The 15,140-nt window shown below is 32.5% G+C and overlaps 1 long non-coding RNA gene across 1 annotated transcript; it reads left to right on the forward strand.

Moving 5' to 3' along the window:
- Positions 1-9,058: 9,058 nt before the first annotated feature.
- Positions 9,059-11,687, forward strand: LOC139483550 (uncharacterized). The gene is made up of 2 exons (XR_011655025.1): positions 9,059-9,282; positions 11,125-11,687. It is a non-coding gene; the product is annotated as an uncharacterized lncRNA (long non-coding RNA).
- Positions 11,688-15,140: the final 3,453 nt, after the last annotated feature.

Below are 15,140 nucleotides of genomic sequence, written 5' to 3' on the forward strand. Positions count from 1 at the left end.
TTTTTTCGAGATTTGTATTTTTAAATATCTCATTTCGATTAGTTGCTCTATTTGTTCGAATATTTAAGCACACAATATATAAACAATTGTTAATAAAACATTCAATACCATGTTTGTCTTACATGTACATGTATATCTAAAAAGTGTGTTACAAATATAGAGTAAAGTTATAGAATTGAATTCAAGTTATAATACTTTTTTGTACGTCAATATTATTCTCCTTAAAAAGGAGTAATTATATAATGATGATCGGAGAATTAATCGTCTTGTGAAATGAAAATTGCTTTCTTATTTGGTAATGTTATTACACATTTTATATTTGTTTGCTATTGGGAAGATAGGTTTTCGATACGAATCAAAATTATGCACATTCGAATTTCATTTGTTCTCCTAGTTTGAGTCCAAACATATTGTTAAAACAGGTGCATTCTTTGTACATTGTTAATGTATAAATATAAGGTTAATGTATAAATATATGTCTTTGTAACTAAAATATTATGATATATGTTTTCCTCAACTGTAAAATGTGTGTTTGATCGTTGTGTGAATAAGTGCGGAGTTTCTGTTCTACTCGAGACATTTTTAGAATTTTCCTTGATTAATCTAAAGATCATTTCTATAACTCGATTATATCATAACAAATTGGTAATATATATCTTATTCCAGCATAAAACGCTTCCTAATCCCACCAAAATTTTCTACAAATGAAACATGACATGATTGAATGTTTCTTAATAAAAATAAAATATCTGTTTTAAGTTGATCCTTTGGGCAAAAGTTGGTTTACCGTATTATCGCTTGTTTTTGATTTTTTGCTTGATATTCGGACTCCTCTGGTTTACTCATGTAGTGCAATTTAAATATTTTGCACACCAACCTCTAATTTACTTTTCATAATTCTTTTTACATTTCCGGTCAAATTTGCAATGGTTAATAACTTGAAAACAGGCACATGGACCCTTCATTTGTTTCTGCCTTTTTTTCCATTATCAATAAACTATCAATGCATATATAAAAGTATTTGAAAAAGCTTGTTATTTTGAAACAGAGTATCGAACATTCTTGAATGTTTTTTCTTTGTACTTTGGTTAAAAAAGAAAAGAAAAAAATAATTTTCAAGATGTTTGATTTCGTCGTCTTACAAAAATATGCATTTTAGACTAAATTAAACTAGTGGTTCAGACGGTACCATAATATCCATTTACATTAGAATATCACGAAAACAAAACAAAATAACAGGAATCGCAAGTTTTCTACATCTGTATACTAATGTTTCTGTAATCTATTTTTAGTGTGATCCTGCTACCCAAACTAGATTTTCTATGTGTAACTTAGAATATAATATTGGTTAGGTATGAAAGACCTCTTTAAAATCAAATAAGAATTAAACATACCCTCAACAGAACCCTTGATACTCAACATCATGTAATGAAAGATATTTGAGAGGGTCTTTTTGTCTTACGTTTAGATGTCTTCAATAACCAGTTTTATTACACAAAACACTGAATTTGTTCTCTTGATTTTTTTCGCCTGTATGGAAGAATAATACTGTTGTAATTTCATACCCCATTTTCGAATTTAGGTTATAACTCAATCCTATAGTCTGTCTGTCTGTTTGTCTAAAAAAAATCTAAAACATGTCTTATAAAACTACTATTCAGAAAGGTTTCATATATTATTGCAGCTGGAGTTGTGGTCATCTCTAACATGTGAGCACTAATTCTGATCAAGTCGTGGTTGCAAATTCAAACTTTAATTCCAATTTGTGTAAAATATTTCGTTTATCAAGACAAAAATCACCCGTTCCAAGACGAATTTGTACAAATTACCCCGTTCTTAATCCGATTTATATCTGTCATATAATAATAATAAAACTGGATATGTCCTGACAGCGTCCCGATCCAACACAGATCAAACAGTGACCAGACAGTAAACTAACGCTGATGGAAGATATATATCCGTTTGAAAACCGTTTTATGTAATAGTCCCGTCCTATAAACAAAAATAGCCATAATCGGGATGATCAGGTACAACGCAATCAAATCGCTGTCTGTTATTTCGGATTGCAAACGATTTGTCGGGACTCCGTCATATCGTGTTCTGTAATTGTTGGGACATCAACATAGGTATTATTGTCGTATCTCATTCCCATTCAGCATGATCTGGATGCACAATGAAATCAATTGGCAAAAAAATAGAAATGACAAATATTTCCAGAACATGCCCGTTCCACATGACATCGTCCCAAAGACACAGAACATTGTTTTGATTTTGATTCGATACGGCCTAATCTGTCATGAAATAGTAACGATTGTTATCCGACTAGACAAAATCAGCAGAGTTTTCCCGAATATTACTGGACGCAACTTACTATCGGGGTGCAAACTGTCTTTGCCGAAACCGTTTCGGAACAGTCCCGTTATTAATACGAAATTCGTCAAGCCGTTTCGAATGCGGTACAACAGACTGTGATAGGATTGCGTTCCGACAGTACCTGATCAACCCAAATAGGGCTACAGTTTTCTAATGCGGCGTTCACACATTGCCGAGTATGGCTCCCGTTTAAGATCAGACAGCGATAAGACACGAAAAGTGAAAAAGTCGGATTACTATTTTCAATTATCTGGAACAAAGTCGTAACAGATTCCTTAGGATCGCGATTAGTCCGGAGAGGTCTGCCAAGCACCCGGATAGTTAGGTGCGTTCCGTAACATTCGGGGGAAACTCAACCGATTTTGTCTAGTCGTATTACAATCGTCATGTCAGATTATGTTATATTGGAACAAAATCCTAACAATGTTCGGTGTTTTCTGGACGGTGTCCTCTGGAACGGGATCGGTCTGTGGAAATTTGTCATTGCTTTTTTTCTGCCGTTTGAGTCTAAATTCCATCAAGATCTTGTCGAATGCGAACCGTCTATTTCGAAAACGTTCCGGAACAGTCCCGTTTTTTATATGAAATTCGATAATAATACCCACGTCAAAGTCCCGACAATTACAGTACACAATACAACTGAGTCAGGACAAAGTCGTTTGCAATGCGGTATAGCAGACCGTGATAGATTAACGTTCCGACAGTACTTGATCATCTCGAATATGTCAACAGTTTTCTAACGGATATCTTCCGTAAACGTCGGTTCACTGTCTGGTCACTGTCAGATCTCTAACTGTTTACATTTCGTAGAATTGGTACGCTTTCGGGACAATACCGTCCTTTTTTACCATGCGAGAGATATAAATCGGATAAGAATCCGATTGAGAACGGCATTGTCCGGACAAATTCGCTTGGAAATGGTTAAATATCGATGCTTCTTGAACAGTATCTGTTTGTTGTCGTGATTAGATATTTTTTTTTAACAAATTTTGATTAAAGTTTTGAATTTCTTTCTACGATTCACAGGATTTTGATCAGACTATTAACAAATTTTAATCGGGAAGGGTCCTGTACAGGACGACATTAAAATCGTGAATGTGTTACCAAAGCTTGACGTATATCATCCGTTAGCGTCGGTTCACTGCCGGGTCTCTGTTTGATGTCTATTGGATCTGATTGGAGAGAATCGGGATGATGTCGAGACTTCTTAGGTCGGTTTTTTTTACAATGGGAAAGATACAAATCGGATTAGAATCGGAAAGTTGACGGTATAATCGGAACTATTGAGGATGAAAATGACTGAGTTTAAACGCTTCCTGAACAGTATCTGATTGATGCCTTGAGTAAATAAATAATCTTTTCCAATCATTTCAAAAGAATTAACTTCGAGAATTGTGATGTCCGCGATGAATTTGATTTTAACCCTATTTTGTCAACTGTAAGCATCATTAACGACATTAAATCATATGATATCTCAACAACAATACTGTAAAATTGAATTGTGATGCATTTGCGAAATCTAAAACTGAAATTCTGTAAGGATGAGACATTCTATAATAGTATATACAAATAATCAATGAAAATGACATAAAAACCAGTAAGAAACTACATTCTGTCCCCCTGGAATAGTCTTCAAAAATTGAAAAAGGTTGAGTCTAATTGTCAAAAAAGTAAGATACCAGAGGTCATCAAAACATCATCCATCAAAGAAAGCAAGAAGAAAGTGGGTCTACAAACAGAGAAAAAATCAAGCAGTGCACAGAACACAACACATAAAGCGTATTGATTTGCACTTCAAGTAACTTCACTTACAAAATGGCGATAAAATAAAATGTAACGTCAAAATTTTTATTAGATATTATCTACTTATACACATGATTACAGAATATTAACCTACGATTTGTGCTTTGAAAACATTTGTTATGCATATAACATTCACCGAAAAAGAATGCGTTCATAGCAGGACATTACATTCAGGGATAATTTTAAAATCAGTACCATACTAGACAATTCACCTTATGCTATAATTTTGAGAATTTAGCATACAACATACATCGTACATGTGCAATTTGACTCAACTTGTCATTCATTTAAAAATTCAATATTAAGCTTTTTATTCATAATAATACGTTCTACTAGTAATACAGAGAAAAGGGAACAGTCGACAATAAAAGTAACATTATATTTTAAAACGAAGTAAAAAAGAAGGTGTTTTACATTTTGTTAGTTATATGGCCTCTTAAAAATCAAATAAAGCATATAACAATTGTATGATTTACAGTCGATTTATTTATCGTTCCTTGTTTAAAAAACCTTGATCATATGGAAAGTTGTGAAGTAGATTCGAGAATCATAGTTTGTTTATCTTGTAAACGTATTTTCATGATGGCATACGTAATTATAAAAACATTTTTTTTGCTGTCGGTTTTTGCACCTGTACCAATATGGACGAAAGGTATTGTTTTATTTTTTCATAATGTTCAATGCACAAAGCAGAAAGTCAAATCACAAAAATACTAAACTCTTAGGAAATTCAAAACGGAAAGTCCTTTATCAAATGGCAAAATGAAAAGCTCAAAACATCAAACGAATGGACAATAACAGTCCTATTCCTAACTTTTTACAGGCATGTTTTATGTTTAAATTTGGTTTTATAGCTAGCTAAACCTCTCACTGATATGACAGTCGTATCAAATTCCATTATATTGGCAACGATGTGTGAATAAAACAAATAGACTGAATACGTAAATATGTCAAAAACAGCAGTCAACGTTGTGTTAGTATTTTAATCACTATAAGAACAAACACATATATTTACAAATATTGATCATGACCCAATAACACATTGTCGGGATGTAAAAGTACCAATCCACGCCACATGCAAGCTATAGAAACACAATAGGCACACAGACAAAGCACATTAGTAAAAACGAAAGACATGTACAATAATGCAGAATGAAAATAAGTAATTATATCTTGAAATCATTTTTTATGTTTATACATTTGCAATAAAAGGTATTTGCTATACCTTCCGTCTGAAAACAAAGCTTTTAAAAGAATAAAACTTTGTTCAACTTGTTGAGTTTGGTTTTTGACAATAAAAAATATTTACAGCTTAGTTTATGTCTATAGGTTGCATGCTCTTTTGGATTCGTATGGTAGTTATTGCAATCATCGTTTCCCTATTGATAAATGAGTTGGCTTTTCTTCGTCATTAGGAAATCAATAATGTATTTCAGGGATAGAACTGTCGGTAAACTACCATTGCCCCCTTTTAAGTCGACAGACATCTGTAGATATAAAAGAAATTATATATCTTCTTTTATCATGTACCATAATTATGTTAAATGGGTTTATATAACTATTTATGCAGAATTTAAACAGAGAGGAGCAACAGTCTCTTTCGGTGATGAAACAAGGGACTTAGAAAATAGATCATATAAAACCCATAAAGCTGATTTGGGAGATGATAATTACACAGAAATAAATGATAAGGTAACGTTACAGAACAGTACCAACAATACCATTGATAACAATGGAGGCCTTTGGCTCAAAAACTGTAGCAACAACTCGACGAATGAAGAGGAAGTCTTTGGAAACTGTACCAAGCATTGTATTGAGTGTAAAGACCAGGAATGTAAAGGATGCGAAATAGGTTTCTACGGACAGAACTGCCACTTGAGGTGCTTATTGGACTGTGGAGTCGATGGTTGCTATCAGTTCACTGGAAAATGCCAAGGTATTCGTAATGTAGAGTCCTCTATACATGACTTATTACAATTCAAGAAATATGCCAAGACAGACGATTATTGTGATTCTTTACAAATATAATATGAATTAATTGTTGACAAAATGATAATCTGATTTTTTTCTTAAATCTACGGATTGTTTTTACCCCAGAAATAGACTACGGGAGATTTATTTGGCTTAACCTTTCGGTAATTTGGGTCCTCAATGATCTTTCAGTTTGTACTGTATTTTGCCTTTTTAACTTTTTTATGCGTTGATGAGTCGTTTGTGCACGAAACATGCGTCTTGCGTACAAAAGTGCTGGTGTCTATGATGAGTTTATTTACTTCTATGTTTAAATGTTCACAAAATTTATTTTTTTCAAAATACAAACGATTTATTCATCTACTCCAGGGATACTTTACATTTGCCATATTTTGCTACGCTTTTCTGGATTTGAAGTCCTAAACTTTATCTTTTTAACTTTTTGATTCAGTTTAAGGATTTTGTAGACGAAACGCGCGTCTGGTGCAAATACAAAATTTCAACCCTTGTATCTATGATGAGGACCTTTTTTTCACGAAAGATGTGCAAAACGTTCTCCTCAAACAAAGTAAAAAAAGGGCAAATAAAGTACAAAGTCAAAGAGGATACAGGAACAAAATTCCTTAAAGTTTTGCAAAATACAGCTGAGGTAATCTATTCCTGATTAAAAAAATCCTTATCATTTCAAAGATTCAAAGTTTGCAAAGTTTTAAAACAGTTAGTTTATAATAATGGCCATAGCAATGTTAAGCAATATTCCACAAAAATAGCCTATCAAAATTCCGTCGATAGTTATACTAGGATTCAAAATGACATATGTTAGATTTTCTATATCTATAAAGCCGATATGCTGGCTTGAAGTCTATAATTTTACGTAGCCTTAAATGCCATTTACTATATTTATCCGTGTTACATCTTGTGTACTGACTGAATGAACATTTCCTCAATTAAATTAGGTATTTCAGAATAAGTGTTGAAAACTTTTCATGATAAAAAGGATGCAAATTCATCAATAAGAGTAAATAAAACGCAACCAATCTGTTTCTTCGTGTGTTTGGTCTATAAACCAAATTAATTATTTCTTGATTTAGGCTTTACAGAGTGAACAAAAGCGAAATACTGAGATTTTTTTTACCAATTTCCCATTAAAACAACTATAACTTGAGCAAACACAACAAAACCAAAACTAACTGACAGGCGGACAGTCAAACCGACAGACGAGCAAACAGTATAATGGAGTGTAAAGCTATATATGCAAGGCAACTTTAGGGGATAGAAAACACGAAACGCGCATGTTAAACAAGATTATGATTCAAGAAATAATCAATATCCAACAAAGCATGACGGCTTTTTAAATTGTTCACACACGAACTACCAATACCATTGCATTGAGTTACAATATACACCAAAACAAATCTAGTCGAAGAAAAAACATATCTCTCTACTTAATTAAAGGTTGATGTTTGTAATTTTCAGTTTCCGAAGGAAATTGTGAAGGTAAGTGCAGTTAATTTGTAGTTTCTGTTATTCTGTTTTTTTGTTTCTTCTCTGTCTTATGTTTGTTATGCTGTTTCATATCTGTCGTATGTGTTAGTGTTATTCTGTTTTCCTCTGTCTGTCGTATGTATTAGTGTTATTATGTTTCTCCTCTGTCGTATGTGTGTTATCCTGTCTCGCCTCTGTCGTATGTGTGTTATTCTGTCTCGCCTCTGTCGTATGTTTTGTAATAATGTTATTCTGTTTCTCCTCAGTCGTATGTTTGTTGTCCTGTTTCTCTTCTGTCGTATGTTTATTATTCTGTTTCTCGTCTGTCGTATGATTGTTGTCCTGTTTCTCCCCTGCATACGTCAGTTATTCTGTTTCGCTTCTGTCGTCTGTTCGTTATCCTGTTTTGTTCTTCTGTCGTATGATTGAATGAATACTGTATTGCAAAAAGCATGTATATGCTATAGCAACGAAAAACATATTTACAACATGACAAATGATAAACAGCAGAGATCAATACATATAAATCATTACAAGAAATCAAATAACATTAAGTAACAATATGTGATCTGATTGATCACGCAGATTTAATGTAGTTACACAATCTTTTAATATGTAAAACAGACTTTAATTTAAATAGATACTGTAAAAGAAAAGAAGGACGAAAGATACCAAAGGGACAGTCAAACTCATAAATCTAAAACAAACTGACAACGCCATGGCTAAAAATGAAAAAGACAAACAGAAAAACAATAGTACACATGACACAACATAGAAAACTAAAGAATAAACAACACGAACCCCAATTTAGTAAGGTTTGGCCAAGATTGTTATCCTGTTTCTCACCTGCATATATTAGTTATTCTGTTTTGCTTCTGTCGTATGTTTGTTATCCTGTTTCTCACCTGTCATATGTTTTTTATTCTGTTTCTCCACTGTCATATTTTTGTTTTTCTGTTTTGCCTCTGTCGTATGTTTGTTATCCTTGTTCTTAAATGATTTTTAGACCATATTTTAACAAAGTTAATCCTCCTTTTGAATTAGCAAAATGTTATGTTCTGAATATGTGACGTTATTCAACATTGTCGCCTATTTTCATGACAGCACAATAGGAACTTCAGAAGTTCAAAAAAATAATCCTGTCGACGGTCGGTGGTTCTTCTCAAGTACTCAAATCATTTATCTTAAAATAAGTGCCATTTATTCAATGTGAATTAGTTGTCAAAGGAAACAGCATGGGTGTTATTTGTGAGTTGTTATTTCCTTATATTATCTACTACAACTTCCATGAATCTAAACGCTGATAGTTAGTTAATCTTTAGTTTGTTTTACGGAAATTATCAAGTCTTATTGGATCACAATGCAAAATATATTGAATTGTGTTTTACTGTTCCATCTATTCGTATATTATTTGTAGTCGAGATCGATTTCAAGATGACAGTTGTGAGCTCCGGCCTTGGGTGTGCTTTGGCAGTAGAAACTATTTTGTGTATAATAGTGTGCTGCAAATGTAACCAACTTAAAAGAGAGCAACTTGAAAAAGATATAAGGACAAAATATATTAATAAGGAACCTGATAATAGTATTCCAAAGTATGGTGCTAAAAATTATCCAGAGTACAGACAATACTGTCCTGAAGATTTTGGTCGGGTAAGTTTAGTTATCTTGTGTTTTCATAAACAAATGCAGCAAAGATGTCATTATAGTTACGAACACGTCAAGTAATATTTGTTTATTAAAGAAAGAAAGCGGGAAATGGAGGAACCGAGCTATCACAGACGTTTCTAGCCCCGCCAGATTCTGCAAGTTTCTGTATTAAGTCAGAAGTCTGTAATTCAGTAGTTTCCGCTGATTCTTGCCTTGATAACTTTTAATTGTTGTGTTTCTGTTGTTTTTATATTTGATGTGTTTCCCTCATGTTTAATTTGTAACCCGGAGTTGTTTTTTCCTCAATCGATTAATGAATTTCGAACAGCGGTATACTACTGTTGTCTTTATCTGTCATTGGCTTTTATTTGATTGATTTGTCATCAACTTGGTCACTAATTTTCTCGTTTGACTCTTTTAACGTTTTTATGACGTTGTCTTTTACAGCTGATTATCTAGTAAGGTTTTTTTTCCTGAAGGTGACTTATAATTGCTTACATCAACGTCAATTGAACTCTGGCGGATATTCGCAATCCTATTACATCTCAGTATAATTTTTTATTTTTTTTCATTGTTTATTTAACACAGTAATGATTACAATGAAACTTTACTTATTTACAAACAAGAAAAAAATGACCTATGTTTTATGATAGATGATTATGTGCATAAGCAGCATTGGTGTGTTGTACTAAATTATCTGATACATGGAAGCGTATAAGAACATTCAGATTGACAGCACCACAAAAAGTCAAGCAAAAAGTCAAGAAATGATGATATGGAAACAATCGTGTAACTTGGCACTATCACCAGCCCAGTAGTCAGCACTTCGGCGCTGACATGAATATAATAATATGGTCATTTTTAAAAGTTTCCTGTTTACAAAACTTTGATTTTTTTTTAAAAACTAAAAATGTTCTTATCCCAGGCATTACCTAAGTCGTATTTGGCACAACTTTTTTTTGGAATTTTGGGTCCTCACTGCTCTTCAACTTTGTACGTGTTTGGCTTTTTAACTCTTTTGATCTGAGCGTCAGTGATGAGCCTTTTGTAGATGGAACGCGCGTCTGGAGTATAAAATTATAATCATGGTACCTTTGATAACAATTGACAACTCTCTGTCGGAAAGATACATAAAACCCGTCGTTAGGCAAATTAATGTAAACAACTTTTGAATATTTGTGTATTTGCATGAAATCAGGTTTGACGTTTCTTATTGGTATATTTCCACCATTGTTTCATTGTTTCATTGTTAAATTTGCACTTTTCCAAAAATTGTGCAAAGTTCTTCTTTTTTTTAAATAAAGAAATATTTGGCATTATTAAAGTTTTATCCTGTCCAATACTACAGAAAACAAATCACATAACATCTTTATATATATAAAAAAAATAATCAAAAAAGAGGATGTGGCATGATTGCCAATGTGACAACTTTCAATAAGCGAGCAAAAAACACAGAAATTAATAAATATAGGTCGTCGTACGGCCTTCAACAATAAGCAAAGCCCATACCGCATATAAGATGCTCCGAAATGATGTAAAAAAGGTCAAAAGTGAAAACTAACGGCCTATTTATGTTCTTATGTGACTTTTAATAACTTCAAGTTTCCAAAATATTCTATAGAAACACCAAATTAATACGGTGCTTTGTAACAATAAAGATATGTGTGTAAAACACCTGCAATAAAATGAAGGATTAATTAAAACTAACAAAATGATGGGATTTGTTTTGCACGTTTTCATATGCAACCGGATGTGACGTACTATGATTGGGATGTATACATGTAACACCTGAAAGATCTTTTCATTTCTGATTATCTTACACTTTGATAACTTTTTCTGTTGCAGATAGATTAAATTACCTTGAATTATTGATCCATCAACATGAAGAAATCAAGAAAACAACAGACAAGAGATAGATCTTGATGAAAAAATTGATGAGATATTTGTTCTTTTAATGTTCATTGCAGAGAGATATGCATAATTAAATATTAGTTAGTATTATGTTAAATATTTAAGAATTGAATGCTTCTTTTTGTAAATTTATTGGGGTGTAAAAGCGTTGACCGAAGTACATTTTGTATGAAGCGCGGAAGCGCTTCATTCTAAAAATGTACGCACGGTCAACGCTTTTACAACCCTATAAAGTTACAAAAAGAAGCATTCAATACTTATAATTACATTTTTTAGCTATGATCATGAAAACACGAATTTTATATATTTTATTATTTAATTCACCTGTGCACTTTATTGTTGGAGCACGTGTTATCATGAATGAAAAGTTGTATTGAGCATTGCAACTGTTACGGAATAACACGTGATGTGCAGTTAGCCAATCAGAATAAAATATTATAATGAAACATACATCTAATGTAATTATAAACAATAAAATGAAAGCGACATGTTATAAATTAGTTGCATTCGAAACACGTTTCTGAATTTACATTTATCCGGAACGTGCAAAGCTGAATAGTTGAAAGCCAATGATGAGTAAGAACCGAAATTGGTAAAGACCTATATTATCAAATTTTAGAATAAAGAAACCTATAAAAATTAACAAATACATCTAAAGTCAACTTTACTTGAGGTAGTTGAAACACTAGCTTATTTCAAATTTCATACACGGACAAGTTTACAAAGGCGTTTTGAAAATCATTTCAGTCCTATACTGATGATATCCTCGAGACTGATTTAAAAATTAAAAGACATGGTATGATTGCCATTGAGACCATCCTCCGCCTCCCTCAGACAATTTTGACCATTGAAGGTAATGGTTGTATTTTAAGTTTGTCGTGATATTAAACTTTTCATGTATTTAAAAGTCACATTGTTTTCTTCTCGAGACGACAAGAGTACAAATGTACCTCTTGAGGAATATTCTAGAACCAAGTATTGTTTAATTTTCTGTAATCTAATTTCTTCAGATTTTGAGAAAGTTTTGCTTCCCAAATTCCATACAAGTAAAATTGTAAATTAATCATCATGGGTGGATCCAAGATCCTGGGGCCCAGACCCCCATTTTCTGGTATTTTTGTTTTATCATATAGAAAATCACTTAGACATGACTGTAGCAGGTCTCATGTTATGGTAGTCATGCAGTGCCCCACCATCCACTCCACCCCTACCACCTTATAAAAAGTTCTGAATCCGTCACAGAATTCATCTCATTAAAGATCAACAAATTAGAATAAAAAAAAACAGTTTCCAATTATAAGAAAAAAAATAAGAACAATTCATTTTTATTCTTCATTTATAAAACTATACAACATAACCTTGAAAAAAGCTCTTGACCAAACAAACAATCAGATAGACAACATTCGCTCACTCATTTGCTAATGCATTCGCTCACTTATGCAATAACGCACTCGTATGGCAAGCCGTTCTCGTCAAAACTATGTTTAAACCATTTTTCGAAAAATTTACACACTGAGAATTACAACAAAGCACACTGAGATTTAAAAACTTCAATAAGCACACTGAGAATTGAAAATTACACATTGAGAATTGAAAATTACACACTGAGAATTAAAAATTACACACTGAGATTTCATAAAGACGCACTGAGATTACAAAAATGAAAAATGCACACTGAGAATTGAATATTACACACTGAGAATTGAAAATTACACACTGAGAATTAAAAATTACACACTGAGATTTCAAAAAGACACACTGAGAATAAATAAACTGAAAACACACACTGAGAATTTGAAATTACACACTGAGAATTTAAAATTACACACTGAGAATTTAAAATTACACACTGAGATTTGTGTGCACTTTTTATGCGCACATATCTAATTAGCATACTTAATCTGAATCTATTACAAGCTTAAAACAACAAGGGGGCAGAACTCGTTAGTCCTTCGATTTGGTTCAAATTATTAATAAAAAAACTTTAGAAATACAAGAACAAGAAAAATACCCATTTACTCTTATTACAAAATATAACCAAATGGTGAAAAACTTTATTAAAATTATTAGAAAACATTGGAACAATCTGTAAAAGAATGCAGTGAAATTTTTACCCAAGTGTCTATTATAGCATATAAACCAGAGACATATATATATGTCTCTGTATAAACGTAACAAAAATATAAAAGATTATCTAGCGAAATCAAGGAAACAGTTGGAAGACTTTTGAAAAGGGACCCATGTTTAATTACTGGTAGTAGTAATGATCTGAATTATAGGCAACCAACTTATGAATATGAGCGATGTTAAGTCTTGAAATTTATTACGAATGTTGGTTGAAGGAATCGCATTTCATTATAATGACAAGAGTTCTTGAGATCAAGATATTAATCTGTTGAATTATTCATCTCATGAATATTCATTAGTAATTTGCATATTAATCTCAGTGTGTATTTTTGAAATCTCAGTGTGTAATTAACAATTCTCAGTGTGTGTTTTTCAATTTATTTCATCTCAGTGTGTCTTTTCAAAATCTCAGTGTGTAATTTTGAATTATCAGTGTGTGTTTTTTATTTTTTTAAATCTCAGTGTGTAATTTCGATTTCTCAGTGTGCTATTTTACGTTTTTAAATCTCAGTGTGTATTTTTGTCGAAAAAAGGGTTTAAACATAGTTTTGACGAGAACGGCTTGCCATACACTCGCTACTAGTATTAACTCATAAACCCTCTCCTTGATTCGTTCACTCACTCGCTTATTCGCTAATTTGCTCATTCACACTTATTTACTCTCTCGTTTATTTGTCAGCTGTCTAGCTATTACTCAATGTCTCATCTACTCTTACTCATTCTGTCTCGCTCATTTGCTCTCTTAATTATCCTGATACATGTACTCTTCCGCTCTCATCTACCCGCACACTCTTTCACTCATTTGTTAGAGGTTCACTTGATCGTTCAATATTTCACTCGCTCACCGTATCTCAATGAGCCACTCAATCTTTCGCTCAGTCACTCACTCTCTCACTATCTCATTCGCACAGTCACTCGTGTACAACAACAAATGGAAGTTTTTAACGACCTTTTTTTTTTTTATCTTTATAAGTTTTTAACGACCTTGACTGGCTAAACGGCGCTTGCACAGTCGGTTACTCTCTCGCATATTCAGTTTATATCACTAGAAATAATGTATGTTGCGGTATTTTTACTTTATGTTTTTTGCAGTTTACCTTGTAGAAAAGAAATTCTTTTAATTTTGCTCTTATTGTATATTGCTTTTTTGTCACACTGTTAACTTTTCAACTGTAATTGAAACAAACTGTCTCAGTTGTTTAATTACTAAAATAATTGAAAATGGACATATTTAGGGGTGGTAACTTCAACTTGGTTTTTATTACAACATATGTCGGCAAAAGAAAGTACATTTTTCGTGTAACCAATTCAAATGGATTCGGTCATTATTGGTCAAATTTACTAAAACACGCCAGTTATCTTGGTATAAAAATAAAGAAATGTGGTATGACTGCCAATGAGACAAATTACCGGCATATGAATTCCTAATGACGTAAATGCACGCCTACAACAATGAGCAAATTCATACCATATAGCTATAAAGGCCCCGACATGACAAATGTAAAACTGTTTAACGAGAAAGGCAATGGACTGATGTGTTCTTATAACCATTAAAAAAATATGACTCACAACAACAAATGACAAACATATAGGTGAGAGGTTTAGCTAGCTATAAAACCAGGTTCAATCCACCATTTTCTACATTTGAAAATGCCTGTACCAAGTCAGGAATATGACAGTTCTTGTCCATTCGTTTTTGATGCGTTTTGTTATTTGATTTTGCCATGTTATTATGGACTTTCCGAATTGATTTTCCTCTGAGTTCAGTATTTTTGTGATTTTACTTTATACTGAAATACAGTCTCTTGACTTGGTACAGTCAC

The sequence above is a fragment of the Mytilus edulis genome, chromosome 7, assembly GCF_963676685.1.
Source record: "Mytilus edulis chromosome 7, xbMytEdul2.2, whole genome shotgun sequence".
Taxonomy (NCBI): domain Eukaryota; kingdom Metazoa; phylum Mollusca; class Bivalvia; order Mytilida; family Mytilidae; genus Mytilus; species Mytilus edulis.